The 18,935-nt window shown below is 41.5% G+C and overlaps 1 long non-coding RNA gene across 3 annotated transcripts in view; it reads right to left on the reverse strand.

Moving 5' to 3' along the window:
• LOC103306001 (uncharacterized) overlaps positions 1 to 18,935 on the reverse strand; it is a 67,753-nt gene that overhangs the window by 28,830 nt on the left and 19,988 nt on the right. Inside the window, exons 1-2 of one of the 3 annotated variants that reach the window (XR_006174963.2) lie at positions 14,747 to 17,202; positions 5,521 to 5,620 (exon numbers count right to left, since the gene is read on the reverse strand). This is a non-coding gene — a long non-coding RNA (uncharacterized LOC103306001). Of the gene's footprint in view, positions 1 to 5,520; positions 8,678 to 14,746; positions 17,203 to 18,935 lie in introns of those variants that run through there. The other 2 variants (XR_006174965.2, XR_006174962.2) reach the window with 2 other exon arrangements.

Consider the following 18,935-nt stretch of genomic DNA (forward strand, 5'->3'; position numbering starts at 1 on the left):
GGATTGTGCATGTTATAGCGAGATTTATTTTATTAAGAAGGGTGTTTCAAACAAATGGTTTTTGGAGAGAAGAAGCAGAGCATTAGAGCTTCATGTCAGAGCAGGGCTTTCACCAAGAACTTTCTTAGACTCCAAAGCTTCATGCTGACATTTAATTAGTAAACTCTTAAAATGGATAATTTGTATGATCAAATGCTTCTCATTCGTTTCATAATAACACAAATAGTTTTTCTTGGCAGTTAGAACAAAACCAGAAGCATGTTGAAATTGAGCACACGATGCTTTGTTTTGACATGGAAAGATGTGCCAGGTAGAGAGCAGTATGCCTTCTGCAGGCTTTGGTAGGCAATGGGGTTCACAAATCGAACCCTGCAGTTTTGTTCCCAGGGATCAGCAGTGAATCAACTTCAGCAGGCTCCACTTGGAGGCTGGAGTTCATTAACTTCGATTCTCCAAGCAGAAAATCCCCCTCTTCTAAAGGTCCCTGCTGCCAACAAGCTGCAGACCTCCCTGGAGAGAACTAAGAGGTCTGTGTGTTCCTGAGGCTTGTTGGATGATGGGAGTAGCCGGAAAGGAGGGATGCTGGCATTGGTGAGGCAGAAACATGAATCTTGTAATTGTGTGGACAGGCTGTACACGTGTCCCGCTAACTTCCAGTGGGATCAATGTGGATGCTTTGGGCAGCTCTGCTGCTAGGCACCCAAATATGTGCTCAAAGATGACAGGATCTATGCCGTCTTGTAGCTTCAGTGGGGCTCTCATCCTCAGCCACAAGCTGAGGCATTGGTACTACAATTGATTCAGTGCAACAGGAAATGCTGCTCCCTCAGCTTTCACCCTGCAACCAGTGCTACTCCTCATGCTACTCCTCACATCAGTTATCTCCCAACATGTCTCCCCTCTCTCCTGTTTCTTGGTAAGTCCTGTGTCCCCTCTCTCCCATCATGCACCTCAGTGCATTGTCTGTCTGGGATTTGTCCAGAGACTTTACATAAAGGAGGAAGCAAAAATGCCCACCAAAAATATACGTCTTCAGCTCACTCTGCATCTGGGACAATTACCATAGTATTGAAGCAGTGTTACAAGGCCACTCGAAGTGGTCATGGCTGGGTTAACTGAGTTGCCCAGAGTATTATGGAATGGAATCATGCTCAAGCCCTCCCCCTTATATCCTATCTTTATCAGCGGGAGTTTTCACCCCACCCTGATCTGATGCAGTTAAATAAAGCAGCATGTTCCCAGCCTGCAGTCCTGGGAGTGGACTTATTGTTGTTTCACTGAGTGGTCCCTTCGCAAAATCCACCTCTCCGGGTGGGAGTGTCTGTTTAAAGAAGGAGTGTCCCAACTGAATGTAAAATGATATTCCTGGAGATTCTTTGTAACGACATCCACTGGATCCACCCATTCCAGAATCCCAGTCTCTCTGGAAAACCCTGGCATCTTTCCCTCCTTCCGCTTTATCCCCTATTCACTGTTGCCTCCTTCTTCATTCTTCCATCCACTCATTCTCTTACCTTTCTGTCCCTCTCTCCCCCCTCACCCCTGCTGCCCTCCTGTTCCCTTTGCATCACTCATTCCTCACCAGTTATATGGTTGCCAACCCTCCAGGATTGTCTTGGAGTCTCCAGGAATTAGAGTCTCCATGTGATGAAACCTCCAGGAATACGTCCAACCAAAACTGGCAACCCTAACCAGCTGGTGCCAACCTTCCCCCAGTAACTTTCTTCCAGTTCCCACCCATTCACTGGTACTTTCTTCCCACCCTGCTAGCAGCCTTTCCCTCACCTATTTCACACATATGTCCCTCCTGTTTATGTCTGTTACTGCTTTATGGTGGAGACAAAGCAAAGGAAAATCTACCAAAGTTAAGCAACCAAGAGCCCATTGATTTCAATGGTGTAGAATCAGATGAGTGTTTGGCTCTCAAGGTTTTGTCATGGATATATAGCATAAGTGCTAGTTTGTGCAATGTTCAGCTAGATATGTTTTCTTCAGGCATTTTGCACAGTTAGGCTTTTTATCAAGGGTCTCAAACTCGCTTTGTCTTCATACAGGGAACCGCTGAAATCCTAAGGTCACAGTTCAATCGTAGCCTCTGCTTTAAGTTGTAGCCAACTACTGTGTCCCATTTTTCTCTCCAAAAATTGCCATTGCAACCTTGCCATCAACTCAGTAGCTTACCATTAGTCAGGAAAGGGGATGGGGTGGAAATGTCTGGTGTCCTTGATAGGTCAGCCAGGAATGTCTGGTCCCCTTCTCCTCCAGGGACCCAACCTTTAAGCTCTGTAATGCATTTAACCTCTGTCACATCAGGGAGCAGGGCTCTCCAGAAGCAGCTTTTTACCACTCCACCCCAAAGCCAGCTCGTATGTTTCATTTTATTTTTATAACGTTTGATAAATTACATTCCACCCTTTAAAAATTACTGTGGTTAATATATGACTGTTAAAGAGTTGTTTATAGTTCACATAACTCTGTTATAGCTTGAATTTCATAACATAGAACATTAATAAAGGTGGCAAATCTCCCTGGGTGTTAATAGTGTAACTTGTTTTTGCATATTTAGACTTGCTTGTATTTGTAAATTTCTCCTACCACATTATAAAGTATGGGCCAGATGCTGATCTCAGTTACACTAATGTAAAACTGGTGAAGGTCAAGAGAGAATTGGGCTCTAGACTTTCAAAAGAATTTAGAATGCTTTATTCGAATAACTAAATTCTGTAGTAAACAGCTAGTTTTCTCAATGCATCTGCAAACAAGAGTTTTATTTGAGTTTCTGTTTGTTTTCATTTTAACAATCTAATTTTAAAGACAAGTGCATTTTTTCTACAGTCCTCAAAGGTTTATTAAATTTGAAAAAGGCCATATTTCTTTGTTCTTGGTAGTTGGTTCAGTAATGAATCCAGCTGCTCGAGAGCAAATGTTTAAAGTAAGATCAATTGTTCAAGCAAAACCCGAGCTAGTGCTGTAGCCAGAGCTGGACAAATACTGGGGAAATTATTTGTGACATTCATTCAAATTTTTAAACCAATTCACTTTCTCATCCCTTTTGTGTTTGCTTTTCCTGAATATTCAGTGAGCAAGTCATGAATGTTCACCCACACAGTGAATTTTAATTGAATATGATAGGAGTCATAGTCAGCAAATTTTGAATTTTCCAAGTATTCACACATGGAAACAACATGAAAATGTTGTTTTTCATTAAATGGCTATTTTTACACTGAAAAACCAAAGAAATGTACAATGTCACAAGTTTTGGATAAATTGCATTTATTCTGAAAAAAATTGAAATTCTGTCATTCTGTACTTTAGAAATAATAAGTATTTTTAAATACCATGTTTATATTGCTTTCCTTCTCCAAAGACCTTTACAAACATTGACTAACTAATCCTGTAGCCCCGTGAGGTACAGTAGGTAAGTAGATATCATTAGTCCCATTGTGAGAAAGCTGAGGCATAAAGCAGTTAAATGATTTACCCAAAGCAACAGGGGGAGTCAAGTCAAGTCCCGATTAGAACACAGGAGATCCTGTGCTCAGGTCCTATATCAAAGACTGCCAACTTTATTGGTTTAGGAACCACCACCTTTAAAAATTGTTGTGAAGTAAATGGCTACTAGATCATGAGTCTTTCTCTCTCTTGTTGTACAGTATCAATCCCAGTGTTGCCAACTCTCACAATTGTATCATGAAACTCACAATATTTGGTGTTTTTTCTTAACGCTCCAGCTCCTCGAGTCATGAGAAGCTCAGCTTTCATTTTAAAAAGAAAGAAGTTTCTAGCCCTCATGTTTGTGGACAAGAGATTGAAACCAGGAGTCCTAAAGGTTCCAAACTCAGAAAGAATAAAAAGAACCCAAAATGTATGTTTTAAACTCTCCTGGGTTGTTTTTTTTTTAAGCAGTCTCATGATTTTTGGCAGGGACCTGACTCATGATTTTTGAATGCTTGGTTTTGGCAATCCTTAGTGTATTTTAACTACACTGTAATCTGTAGGATTAAAAGTTTAAGGTGTATCAATGCTGTTCCACCCACAAAATTCCACCCTACTTGTATTATATTGTTTTATAACCTACTTGCTGATTTGGAAACTTCACTAAGTGAATCAATTGGCACAAGCAAAGGATGAGGAAAAATAGATGAAGTGATGTGAAGACTTCATTGACAATGCTTGGATAAGGATCTGCATCGGATCAGAATGTAAAGCATTCAGCCTCAGGAAGAGGGTTGAGTAATTTAATTGAATTGGCCTATTTCGCACTGACCCCCCACTTGGTAAGACAACTCCCATCTTTTCATGTGCTGTATATTTATACCTGCCTACTGTATTTTTCACTCCATGCATTTGATGAAGTGGGTTATAGCCCACAAAAGCTTATGCCCAAATAAATTTGTTAGTCTCAAAGGTGCTACAAGGACTCCTCATTGTTTTTGCTGATACAGACTAACACAGCTACCCCGCTGAAACATAACACATTTCAGAAAGCCATATAGGGCTACCTCTTTTATAAAAGAACCTGGTTTTTATTTCCATCCAGCTATAAGACCCTTCTCTGATCCCAAGCTACCACCCATGTCAGAGGGTTGTAAAAGGCTCACAGCTAGCCAAGAAAGATATTCCCTGGTGCAGGCATTGCATAGGACAGTCCTAGGCTGCCCTACATAGGTCTACTCACAAGCACTGGCACAGGGAGTATCCTGGAGGAGGGGTCATGGGTTGGAGGGTGTGAGATTGGTGCACCAGGGTAGATTATTTTAATTCATGGTTATTACAGATGTGCCTAATGGCCAACCAAGAATGGGGTCCTATTTTTCTGGGCACCATACAAACATAAAAATAGTATACAGTCCCTGCCTCTGGTTACTAAGACTTATGGGGATTCTGGGCAGCACCACTGCCCAGGTGCTGTGCTGAGGAGGCTGCCATAAATTAGATCAGCCCTTTCAGACTGCACAAATTGTGCTCAGAGTTGGGATCAGGAAGGTGAAGAGTGTGACTTAAAGCCCCCTTTTCCCCTCCCTCTTCCAGGGCTACAAGTTCTGAGCTGCGCCCCCAAGGCCAGCATCACAGAAGCTCCCCCTATGCTTCTTGTAAGAGCTGTGGAAGCAGAGAAAAGGATAGAGGGAATTTGAATGCAGATATCTTAACTTTTAGGAATAAAGTAAGAGGCAGGCTAACACTAACTCTAATAACGCGAGATTTCAGGCAGGGCCTGGGCAAGTGGAAAGCGAGGGGAACAAAAAACTGTAAGAGATACTGGTTTTCGACCTTGTGTTAGATAAAGAATGGAATACAGACTGTAGCAGGAACTGCTGAGAAAAGTAAGATATCAGAAGGAATAGGTATAAACAAGATGCGGTTGTTGATCATTACTGTCTGTAACAATAGGTATAAATGCTTGCCCTAATTGTTTATCTAAAGGAGACCTGCACGGGACGCGGGGGAACCCCTGTCCAGGTGTACTCTGCCCTTGCAAGTGTCAGGAAAATAAACTGTCTCTGACTTGTTGCAACCAACCTGAGAATGAAGACTCTGTTTTCTTCCACAGAGCTGTGGCACAAATCCTGCTTGAGGGTCTTTGTTACAGTTTTAGCGCTCTCCAACTATAATGTTCCTACTGAGGAAAGATAAATATTAGCATAATTACATTACATTCATTTTCTAAAGAGTTCTCAAATGCTGAAATGGCCAGTAAATGAACCCTACGTTCCCAATTTTCTTCTTCAGCTGCCATGGTGCAGAAGATGGTGAAACACAATTATGCTAGTTTACAATACTGGGCAAAAATGACTTTCTGTGTAATAAGGAAATACCTGGAAATCGGTCACAAAGCAAATTATATTAATGAGTGGCCATTTGGCTGCAGATGAATGAATCATAACCCTGCAAGTTTTATTTGCATCAGTCTTTGCTCTTTAAGAGCCCTCATTTCAAGCGTGAGTCAGTCCTAAAATGATCAACTAGGGATGAGGAACCATATTGGGCGTAAACTTGGAAGCCAATCAAATATCAGGAGAATAAAATTTGTTCATGGAGCAAAACATTTCCCAAAGGGCTTTGTGGGCTCTTTGAAATTTTCAGTGGCCCAGCTGCCCCAGGAAATTTTCTTAATGGCATACTTTAGTGGACAGGAATACCTCCTTCTAGGTGGATGATGGGGAGGATCAATACGGAAGACGAAAACACCGAGGTGAGGTCTGCTCATGAGTAGAAAAGAGGGTCAGAATTGATGAAAATGGAGGAGTCTGTATTTAGGATTAGCCTCACCAATCTGGTAAAAAGAAAAGTACAGACATGGGAAGCCTGGGTTTGCACCAATTGAAGTTACCCAAGTTTCAAGCAAGTGTAAGCTCAAGTGGTACAAATTATGTCTTTCCCTATCTACACTTGGAGTTTGCACTATTACAGCTACACCATTTGCCAACCACCAACAACCTAAATATAACCAATGCCCCGAATCATCCAGTGCACTCCACATCAAACCTGAATGCTTTATATCCTTTGTATGTAAATAGAGGGATACTCAGAAGACTGGCTTCTTAACAGCTCTCTTTTAAGTCCTCTGCTCACTACACACTATGTTTCTTTCACCTTCCAACTGCATGGCGCATGCTCTCTGGCTCTGTAATGTTTAAATAATACACGTTTTTAAACAGGCAGCAATAGAAAACTAAAACCCAAACCATTTTCAGTTCACACAACTATATGAAATGGTGTCCAGTTTCACAGTTGTTTTCCTCAGAAATGCCACCAAAAGGGAGAAAAATGGATTGTTTTCTTGTCCAACCTGCTACATGGCTATATTCCTCCTTGCCAGCTCTACATATCCATGTACCGCGCAGGCCACAACTGTTCAATTATGCATGCATTCTCCCCACGATGTACAAGAGGGTGTTTACAAGGAAGCTGAGGTGGAAGGCCAAATTTCATTTCAGCTTGAGATCAGACACACCTGTTGGTGAATGAAGCCAAGGTTTTAGGTGCAGATGAAATCAGTAGTTCTGTCCTGGGGGGAAGGAGGGATGTGCCGCATAACTTCCATTTGAGTCTTAAAAAAATAAAACAAAACTGTATTTTTTTTTGTTGAACAACCACATTTAAGAACCTGCTTATCCCTGTACAAGATCTCTGTGGCTGGGTGCAGAGGAAATGCCTGGTGCCAGGGTACAAGGGGCAAAATCCAGCTCAACTTCCTCTCCCCTTGCACAGCTGCTGATGAGAAGGGCATTAAGAGAGGCTCCTTGGAGAGAGGAAGAGCAGTGTGGCTTTGAGGATGTCAGGCTTCACACGCAGAAGTAATAGGACTGGACTGAAATCCAAGCAGGGGAAGAGGTTTCCTGATCATTTTAAATCACTTTACTTTCTTGTTATGAGCACCAGCCTTCGAAGAACAGACCTGTTATTGTAATTAATTTTTTTTGCCTGTTGAGTCAGTTACCAGTTTACATCACTGTCATCAATGTTTCCTTGCCTGGGCTGCGTGGGACATGTTGAAGACAAGCCCGAGTCTCGTATTTCCTGCTGACTACAGAGTTTGGCAACTTGGCACAAACCCAGACTCCCTCTTCCTATCCCCTTTGTCGGGATGCTCTCCTCTTCATGTCTAGCCACTTTCCCGTATGACTGGCCTGTCTGACCTCCAGAGCCCTCTTCTGGGTTGATTCTGGGGAAATGGATCATCCTCTTTTTGCAACACACAGCGGCATGTCAGTGTCTGTGCTGAGACAATGGAACAACACCATAGCATGACAGGTGGCATCCCTGTGCCTGATGGTTGAGTTGGACAGCTTCAAACAAGGCGTGTTCAGGTAGGGTCTGATTTCTTTTCCAATTATTCTCCCAACCCTATTTTATACTACCAGATAGCAATCAAAGTTTTCACGTGGCCTGATCCTGTAATCCTAGTGTAGGCCAAGCTCCTATTAAAGCCAATGAGAACTTTACCAGGGAGAGGACTACAGGATGCAATCTATCAGTAGCTATTAACCAATTTCTATCAATTCAGCAGAAAACACTTTGTTAAACAATTAGCCCTCAGTACATTTGATTTTTGGCTTTTTATGTTGCATTCCGTGAGCTTAATATGCTCTTGATTGTGAACAAGCAAACGGGCGAGTGCGTACACATGATGTTTCATTTGGCTTTTTGACACCACGGTGTCAAACAGAATGTCCATGTTGAAAACCATTTGAAGTATATTTGTTCCTTCACCACATTAAAACAGTAGCTTTGTGGTCAATGTTTCTTGTACATCTTATAACCTCACACTGCATCATTTGATGCTTGTCTATGGAGAAAAGTAAAATACAAAGTCAAAATACACAGGATTCGGAGTGGACCCAAAGTCATAAAAAACACCAACACAGAAAACAAATACAGCCCTGGCATGCAGAAATGAGCAGGGCCAGCTATTCCAGTTATACTGAAGACATCCACTTTTATTACATTACATATGATACAAGTCCTAGCTGTCAAAATTCTCAGGAGCACCTAAATAGATAATAAACAATCAGTGAAAGACTTATGGCTACATGTTTTTCATAGTATCGGAAATCACCTGGGAACCATATTTTAATGGAAAATACAGCTTGATGGAGACAAGCTTCATAGATTTATGAAGAAACTGCAGCACAAATCAACTGGAGGGTTTCGCTTTCCAGAGCGATGGGGAAGTGCTAGAAAATAGCACCAAAAAAAAGTGAAGAAAGGACGAAGAAGGACACATAAAGAGGCAAGAAAGAAGGAGTGCCCTTCTAATGATTTATGATTGAGAGACGGAATATGCCTACTTGTGATCTTGTTACACTTACTGCTCTTTGTGATTGTTATTCTTCCCTTAAGAGAAGTGGTCGTGTTACGCACTGACAGAAAGTTACACCTCTTCAATGTGATTTGTCCACTTAAAACAACATTTATCATGTTGCCAGTTTATAAATCATTTAGGCCAACTAGATTAAAGCTATGGGAAGCCAGCACCCCTAACCGATCCTCATGCCAGATAATTCACAGACCTGCATTTATTTACACTAAGCCTTGTCAGCCAAAATACTAGAGTCCACTGCCAGGTTAACCCTGATTCTCTCCTCTGAATGAGAATGTGGAATGAGGTGTTGTTTTTAACGTGCTGAAAAGATAGATCCATGCCCACTTAACTTTCAATATAAATATAGCAACATCAATCCACATCATGCCAACATCCAGGTTGGGTTCACTAGCACTGACACATCTTAGGAATGTTTCACAGTTTAGAGGAGCAGAACATTTTAAGACCAGTTCAGAGTAACTGAGTAGAATTGAAAAAGTTCAATGTCAGCCCACGTCTTTAACCCAATTTGTATATGAGGATGAGGAAAATGTCCTTTTTTCACCTATGAAAATATATTGCACCCTTCCTGGAAAATAAGCAGACGTAACCTGTATTGTGCTCTTTGCTATGTGCTCAGGCACCAATTCAAGCAAACTGAAATTGCCACACCTGAACCTGGCTTTTCGGACAATTTAAATTCCTAGTTACAAAACCATTAAAAGAAGCCCAGAGTACTAATTTCGGTAGATGATACAACACACACCACTCTACATATACAGTATTCTGTTGCAGTGCTTCTCATGTATAATCCCTCAAGGTGCCTTACAAAGAAACACTTCAGGGAATCAAAACAAAAAACAAACAAACAAAACCCCACACCTTTAAAGTGGCTTGTATTCCGAATGCAAAAGCCAAACCAAAAAAAGGGGATTTTAATTTAGTTTTGAATGAAGTCTGAGTCCACATTTCTGATAATGCCTGAAAATGAAAGATAGATGGGGTGCAAAAGAGGCAGTGGTCTAGATCCACAGGATTTTAATCTTATTGAGGGGCAATTAGTAATCCTAGGTCTGACAATCTTTATGTATGAATCAGGAAATTGGCACTACAAGAAAAGCTTCAGCCATTAATGCTCTTTGTCTTTTATATGATTTTTAAAATCCACAGAGTAAGCTACATTAGCTTGACTGTAGAATCTTATAGCATGCAATCTGAAGCCTGTGAATACCTTTTGATGGGAAACTTTTACAGTATAAAGTGAATTATACTAATCCAATCTAGAGATGACAAATACATAGATCACAATCTACCTTGGAAGACAAAGAGCGTATCCAAGCAGTATTCCTTAGCTACAGAAAGTACCTCTGTACTATGCAGTGGGCCCAAGTTACGGTCCATCGGCCAGGGTATAAATTTAGGACCCTCAATCCACAGTGACTCTATCACTGATGTCAGTGGGAGGTTTCCAAAAAATCAAAGGTAGCATGTTGACCTTGTATAATAACGAAAGTTTAAGTTGTTATTGATTCAGTACCTTCTTGTATTCAGCATTAGTCAATGGGAAAATATCCTCAACACTAGAACCGTGGTTCTTCTGCCCTGTGTTGCTCTTCGTTCCAATCCTCATCTCTCTTTTTCTCCCCCCATTTTCAGCCTTTGTATTTCTTCTCTCTTCTCCTGGCTGCACTTCCTGCCCTATTTCCTCTGTGGGCTTCATTTCCACCCTCTTCCCATCTCATCTGCTAAAATGATCCGCAATAAATGTTGACATTAAGGGGGAGATTTTCAAAGGCACAAGGACAGTCAAGGTATGTCAACACTGGAATAAAAGCCCCATGGCTGGCCCAGGTCAGCTGACTCGGGCTCACAGGAATCAGGCTGCAGGGCTGTAAAACTGCTGTGTCGACACTTGGACTCAGGTTGGAGCCCAGTTCAGTCTGCAGCCTGAGCCCAAACTTCCACACAGCAGTTTTACAGCCCTTCAGCCCGAGTCAACTGACCCGTGCCACCCGCAGGTGTTTAATTGCTGTGTAGACATACTCCTAGGGCTTTTCAATGGGAGTTGGGTACCTAACTGTCCTTTATGCCTTTGAAAAATCCCCTTAAATGCCTTAAGAGTTAACATCCAGTGAAATTAATGGGAGACTAGGGAGTTCATACCTCTAAGAGCCATTATTTCCAGCTGTCTCTTTGCAGGCTCAGGAGGACAACCTTGAACTGGTCACCTTCTATTCATATTTGTAAGGTTCTTTACAACTTTAAATGCTAGAAATTTAAAGCCTAATTTTCCAGCTGGTTTGGGGATACCCAAATTGTGACAGCCTGGACCTGCTTTTTCAGAAGTGCTGAGTGTTGAACAGATTTGGAGCTGCTCTGTAATGATATCTAAATCCTGTAGGTTGACCTGGTTATTTGGGATGTTTGCTTTATGAATATAGTGGTTTAGTTTAATAGGGGGCTGTCTGGGAAAAACAAGCAAGAAGAGAAAGAATGGCTCAAGATAAGCCACTTCTCAGCAAAGGCTTGAGAGAGACAGCCAGAATAGGAAGAGACCTGTGAACACAAGAGAACAAAAGAACCCTGGCTGTATTGCAAAGAAACCCCCTCTCAAGAAAGGAGGTAGTTGTTTGAGGAAATCGGGCTGAGACACTCCCGCTGTGGGTGTCCGAAGAAGCTAGGCCTGCCTAGGTTGCCACAAGGGATGATAGGTTTTTAGGTGAGAGTCGTGCATGTAGACTGTTTGTTGTTTTAAAATTCAATTTCTGTGAAAGTTTTGCTACAATAGCAATATTAGGGGTTTAAGGAGGCTGTCTTTGCCAGGGAAGAATCACAGGCCCCTGAACTAGTTGGACCTACTGGGTAAGAACAGGGTACCATAGCCCAGATCCTAGTCAATGAGAGGGAAAATTGTGGAATTCCACTCCAGGATTTGTAAAGGCATGAGGCCTAAGACTTCGGGGGGTTACACTCAGAGAGACCAGGAAGGGTCTAGAGGTGCAGCTAGCTCGGTAACTGTGACACTCAGCACCCACAACTCCAGTCAACATGAACCGTGGGTGAGCAACTCCTCTGAAAATGAGGCCTTAATATATCTCACTTAGGACAATGCAAAGCTGAAACACACACAATCAGTGACCCTGCTTATAATAATTATTTTAAGAAAGCTTCTATTCTGCCAAATCTGTTATATAGGCCAGTGGTTCTCAAACTAGGGCCGCCGCCAGTTCAGGGAAAGCCCCTGGTGGGCCGGGACGGTTTGTTTACCTGCCGTGTCTGCATGTTTGGCCGATCGCGGCTCCCACTGGCCGCGGTTCATCGCTCCAGGCCAATGGGGGCTGCAGGAAGCGGTGTGGGCCGAGGGACGTGCTGGCCTTTAAAAGCCCTATCCTGTAGGTGACTGATGTTAAAAAGAAAATAAATATGAACAACTGGTTAAAAAAAAAAAATGAAAGGGTGAGTGACCTTACTTCTCTGAGGTGCAGGGCCGGCTCCAGCTTTTTTGCTGCCCCAAGCAGCTTCATTCTTCGGCGGCAATTCAGCTGCCGAGGGACCCGCTGCCGAATTGCCACCGAAGACCCGGACGTGCCGCCCCCTTCCATGGGCCTCCCCAAGCACCAGCTTGCTGAGCTGGTGCCTGGAGCTGGCCCTGCTGAGGTGACCCTTCTGGATTTTATCTGCTCCCCCTGAAGTCAATAATAAAACCCCCATTGACATCAATGGGCACATCATTGGCTCTGAGCTTGCAGTTTGAAGCAGGTGAAAGTTCTCACTCAGGTGCCAAAGCTGTGGTTGATCTATAAAAGGGGGTCTTATTCCCTACTATTCTGGGAAACTACAAAAGCAAGGAGGCTTGCGCCGAGCTATCAGTGAGTGGAGTGCTCTGCTGCAGGTTATGAAGGACTGATCCACTTTGGAGGATGCATTAAAGCCAAAACCCTTTTAAAAGTTCCAGAACAACTCTCATGCCAGGGACTCAAATACTTAAGCTGAGCTTGCTTGTTTGAAACTTTTGGGGGGTTTGATCTCATAATAAACTGCTTATATTTGCAGACTGTACTTCTGAACTATGAAGAGGGTTATTGTATCTCATTAGTTGCCAACACACTCTCATCATGCATCGCTGTCTCCTTGTGTAGATTGGATAAGCATTGCCTATATTTGGGTTTTGACTGTAGCCAGCTGAAAAGAGGCAGATCTTGATTTCCTCTGCATAGCAGTGACGATGTTGGTTTGCATGACATTCAAATATTTTACCTAAAGAGAGTCAATAGAATTGTCAAGTGTTCTGAGTGGAAATAGTATGAATGTATATATTGGCCCTGAAATACATCCACTGACTTCACCAGAGTTTAGATCAGACTTGCTGAGAACAAAAACTGCACAAAGAGCAGTGGTACCACGTTAACCCTAAAGGGTTCACCTGACTAACTGGAACCTGTGCTCCAAAGCATGTAAACCATCTCATCTGCCCAAAAGATGCTGACAAGCAAGAGTTTAAGGAGAAAACGTTTTAGTTAAAGATCTCTGCACTCACTAAGGAGTATAATGACTTGGTTATGATTTTCCATATAGTAGGAAAAACTTCCTGTAAGATCTGTTACAGTCTCCCCAGGGAAGTGGTGGAAGCCCCATTATTTGAAATTTTTAAAATGAGACTAGACAAACCACTGGGGATTACACTGTAGTGGTGGGAAAGCTGCTCTGGCAAGGCACTTGTTCGACAACCTTAAAAGATATTTACCAGCTCTCTTCTTCTATTCGTTTGGCACTGAAATGCTGTTGAAAGTAACACCAGATTTTCCATCCATAATTTAGTCAGAAAAACAATTTGCAACTAGATGGTAATTAAATAGATCTGGGAGAAAGCGGGGGAGGATTTTGCTTTGCTTTTTGTTTTGTTTTTAACAGGAAAGCCACCGTCCATGGTTTAACAGAAGCAGTCTCCTATGATGGGGGAGAATGAAAAACGTGAGCAGTTAAATACTCCTGATCATGAGGAGATCTGTGAAGCAGAGCTGGATTGACTCTTAGAAAGACAAGAGGGGAAATAATATCCCTGCTTTCTGCTGCTGTGTTTACACTGTAGCAGAGTGGGGCACCAAGTGGCCTAATTCACATCTGGATTTCAAAAACCCCAACATTCAGATCAGGTTGTTTATTTAAATAATTAAGATTTTTTTAAAAGAGTTAACAGTAGTGTCCATCCTGAGCTCCGACTGCTTTTACAAGACGTAAAATTCACAATCCACAAACGAAATCATATTGCACAGCTTAAATCTATTGCCACTGCCCCACGTTCATAAGCAAATCCAGCTTCATAACATGCCAATAAAGTATGCCAATAAATAATCCTGTCCAAACCTCATCTCCCAAATGCCTGTGAAAAAAAATGTGAACTTTGTAGTGTGTCAATAAGTTTAACAAATTTGGGATCAGGTGGACCAACTGGGGGAAGGGTGAGCTTACCATAATGGAGGGGCCCACGTGGAGAATGCCCTGCTGGTAACACCCTCTCTTCTATGTTGAAGTACCATGCTGCTCCCCACAAAGCAGCTGTACCTCATGAGGAGGGAGGCTGTCTCTCAAGTTACTCAGAGACTCAAATCATTTTGGGCTGGGCTGTAACCATCAGCAATGCTTCTATCTTGAATTCCCCTTAAAAGCCTCCATTTTTAGTGTTCTGTTTTGGTTCAATCAATTATAAAGATAAGAGTAAAAAAATTCAGATCCAGATTTCAAACCTTCTCCTCCGGTTGATTTGATTTGAGCCCATGCCTATTCTGGAAGCAAGATCAGCACTGCTGATCCATATTAGTACTGTGAAAAGAATATCTATATTTCCCACATAGAAGTGGTGGATCATTGCCAGAGATGGGTGAACTTCAAAAGGTTCAGAGGTTTGGATAAACAGTTAAAGATGCAGATACTTATCTGTACCTCACTGGTCTGCAAAATTGGTCTGTGACTCTCAGGAGAGTGTGTTTTCCCATGAGATTCCCATTACTTCCTGCTTCTGGCCAGCCTTTCATATGGTGTCTCAGCCTTCAGTTTCTGCCCTTTGCCAGAACAAAGGTGTACAGAGGTCATTCAAATGAAAAATAATACAGGATAAAAAGCTAAGCAAACCTCAAATAATATTGAGTATAGGTTTAGAGAGGAGGCTTGGCACAGTGGTTCTTAGACTGTGGGAATCATTGCTACTGTGTAATGCTTGAACTTGGGTTATCTGGTTCTTTTTGAAACAGAAAACAATTTATTTTGTTTTCATCACTTGAATTCAAATGAGAGTAAAATGTTCTTCTGCCAGATAAAAAAAAATCCTCATCATCTCTTAAATCATGTGACCTTTCCAAGTGTCAAAATAGATCTAAAGTTTTTGCAATTCTTGGAGTTCCAAAGCATGCCCTTGATTGCTCATCAGCCTGAACGCCAAAGTAAACCATAAAGAAAAGCAATTAATTCAAGAAGGGGCTTTCTGACCAAGAGTAAAACATAAAAATGAAGTGTAATGAAGATTTTCAGCAGGGAAAAAGTTGTAGAAGTGAGGAAATTGTCTAACAGATAAGCGCAATGTGGACACCCCTTAGACGTCTGTAAATAAGGTAGCAAGAGACAAGCTCAACCCTCCAAATTCAGAAATCAATATAGCATTTGATCACACAACATCCATCGGTGTTCTGATTCAGAGTTTGGGTCCCAAATTCTCAAAGGTAGACAATGGAAATTAGGTCCCTAAATATTTTTGAGGATCTGGACCCTGGTTCAAGTCATTATAAAGACAGAAATAATCTACGAACTCTGGCTCCAGATCCAAGTTCCTATTTCAATTGTCCCCAATGTTTAAAAGTGTATGGATTCAAGGTTTCTGGCCCATATCTGGCTCAAATTCAACAGTCCAACCCAATTCTACAAAGGACATAAGCACATGCTTAAATGCTTTGCTGAAATAGAGGGTTCTAGAGGTAACTGGGAACTAACAGTCATCCGAGAAACTGTTGCTCACTGGGAAATAAACTAATTACTAGTAACAAGTGATTCTCTGAAGGTTCGTCTTGGAAATCATCAAATTGCTTATCTGAACCTTGCCAATCTTCTTTAGTCCAGCATTTTCAGGAGGAAAATACTCATTATTAAGGTTTCAAATGCTTCCTGGATTCTCCTTGGTTAAAAATGCTACAGGAATAGACTTTTTCATGCTAATTTAGTGTTTCTGCTTTGTGTACCAACAAAATCTGGAAGTGCACAGGTGTGTAAAAACATTAACTACAGATGACTGCATGGTGTGGAGCCAAATACATCCAGACATGCATACTAATTTATATTTCCTTAATATTTTAAACCCCTGTTGTACAATGATGGAGGGAAAAGAACCAGGAACATCAGGAGAGCTAAAATGAAAGTATTGAAAGAGAAAGAAGGACAGGTCCAACGAGTGGTCTCCTAGTTCAGTCATATCCTCTAAAGTTAGAGAGACAGATCTATAGTCTGGGAATTTTTCCAGATTTCTTTTTAAGGAAATGTAATGCTGGCTGCATTAAAAAAGATATTTTTGGTTTTCCACAATGCCATTAGCAGAACCAAATATGGGCTCTGAATACACACTTGGAACTTGTACAGTGGTGCAGCTATGTCTTGTAGAGCTAGAAAATCTGTCATCATCATACCATCTACTTTACACATCCAGGTTTCCAAACTATATTATATAGAGCATCATTTTGCCACAGAGTCCACATCTTGCTGAGGAATTGCACTCCAGGACCTACATTTTAAAAAGTTTCTGCTCGCCCGGCATGTGAAAATAATCTTGAAAATGTAAATGTGTTGCAAAGGGTATCGGTGAGATATGTGAACTGCCTCATTCACCTCCGTGCTTTGTTGACTCTGAAACCTAAAGACAGCAAAATCAGTGTCAACATTAACTATTTCACTGCTTCTCGTTGTAGCAGAAGCGACGAGTTCATGTGCATATCCCACAATCCTAAACGGCCTCTCATGTCTCCCCAACAGCCAAAACTCCTTTGCTCAGTTTTCAAAACCTCCAACTTTCCCCAGTGTAACTTCTGTGTTGCAGCTATGCAACGTCAGAATAAAAATACTCAGCAAGTTGATAAACGTGATACATTAAAAACCTCCATTGAATTTCCAGTCGGCCCTTTTAGAGTGCCACAGAATCCAGGGATCCTGCTACAGAAATTAGGTCCAGTTTGCAACAGAGTAGATGGGGTTGAAATATTTCTTATACATAAATTAATGACGTCAAAAAATATTAACAGCCCAGGCACAACACGCACTCACCCAAAAAAATAAAACTCCACCCAGCTGAGTGGGTGACTAGAATTTTGCAAGGCTCAATTAACATAGGTAGTGCTGGAAATACCTGACTTTTTTATCACTATCGCTTCAAAATAACTTTGTAAATCCTATTAAAACATAAAATAAACATGCATAGTATAGATATAGAAACATCTGTTGAGCCTGCAGTCAGATAGCACATGGTTAAATTTAAGCAAAAGTCTTTTCAAAGACAGCAGGTATGCAATGTTCTGGCGCCACAGAAATGTAAATGGATGGCAGAAACTCCCAAAAAGCCAGAATCTGAAACTCTTAGGTGTCAAGGGAAAACATCAGGTGTTAAGCAATTGCTGATAGGTTTAGTTCAGAAATGGACTTGCATTTAATTAAGAGAAATAAGAAACATACAACATTGTGGAGCGCAGGGTATTTCTACTGTATGCCTCCATCTTTAAAACAAGTGTTCTGTCAATCGGACCGTTACAGGTATGGAATGCAAACCCTGTTCTGAGTCTACTGTACACCCCTGCCTTGATAATAACATTTCTCTGTCATAACCACGTTACAGCTGCAAATGTCCATGCATACACATGAGACATTTGGACTATTCAGCATTGGCTTGACTTAGCTATTCAGTATGTATGTAATTTTACTATATTGACAGGACTGTATGCTCCTGTGTTGGGTGATTGTTTGTCTTTATCTTGTGTGCTCGCTTGTTTGTTTGCTTATTTGAGTGGTTGCCATGTATTAACCATGACAAATAGCTTGGAAGATGCCATGCTCTGGAATATTTTCTCCTTGAGCGGCTTTTGGATCTCTCTGGCAATCCTTTATCGATTGCTTCCTCCATTTCTGCACCTTAGTCATGTCTACATCGTCTTAGGGTTTATTTTTCAGCGGATATGTGTGCATCACTCACATTAACACTATGCATTTGCCAGAGTCTTTGTGGATCTACTCTGGGGCTGTTTCAGAGCCAGGCTGCCAATAGGGCTGGCTGGTTTGTCCTGCTAAGCGCCACTTTCCTTTTAATTTGCTTATAATTAGCTCTTTGTGATGTGTTTTGAGAATGAGACTCTGAGCAAACCTCTCAGAGGATATCATATGGGAAAAGATCTTTTGCAAGGTTGCTCCAAATGGCCATAGAGGTTGTTAACATAAATTTACACTTTGTCGTTAGGGACAGGCCTGCATGTTGGCTCTCTTAAGCATAAGATTTTTCTTGAGAAAAGTCCCCAGCCTTTCTTAGTGAGGAAAAAAAGTGCACATGAGCTTTGTGATGCTGCATTCAGAGGATGGGTTGTGGGTTATTTTTGGTTGGTTTGAGGAGGTGGGGGTAGTAGATTGACCTTAGTGATAACACTGAAGCAGCTACACAAATTATGTTTAACACGGAAGCTTCATATGTATTCAGGAACCAACCGTGGTGTTAATATAGCATTGTTTTCAAAGTCACTACGCCGTGCACGTTTAGAACTCCAAATAGAAGCCATTCTCTCTGTTTAGCATGTGAGAGAAATGTGCTAAATTAGAGAGATTGGTTTATATCCTGAGCAGGTAACATGAAGACAGCATACCTTACTGTAGTTTCAGGAATACCTTTCAAAAAGTGGTTTGCAGTTGATTTACTGGTTTGGGTTTGGGTTGACATTGGTAAGTCATGCATATCCTAAAAGGAGCAAAAGCTGGGGCTTTTTGTACTTCTTGGTAAAGAAAAATAATGTATTATAATTAGCTTTGTATATATGGTATTATTCAGTTTAGAAGTCGATCTGTCTGAAAATCATGGCACTTTCCGAATCTATGTCAGCTACAGACTTCACCTCCCAAT

This window comes from Chrysemys picta, chromosome 14, assembly GCF_011386835.1.
Source record: "Chrysemys picta bellii isolate R12L10 chromosome 14, ASM1138683v2, whole genome shotgun sequence".
NCBI lineage: Eukaryota > Metazoa > Chordata > Testudines > Emydidae > Chrysemys > Chrysemys picta.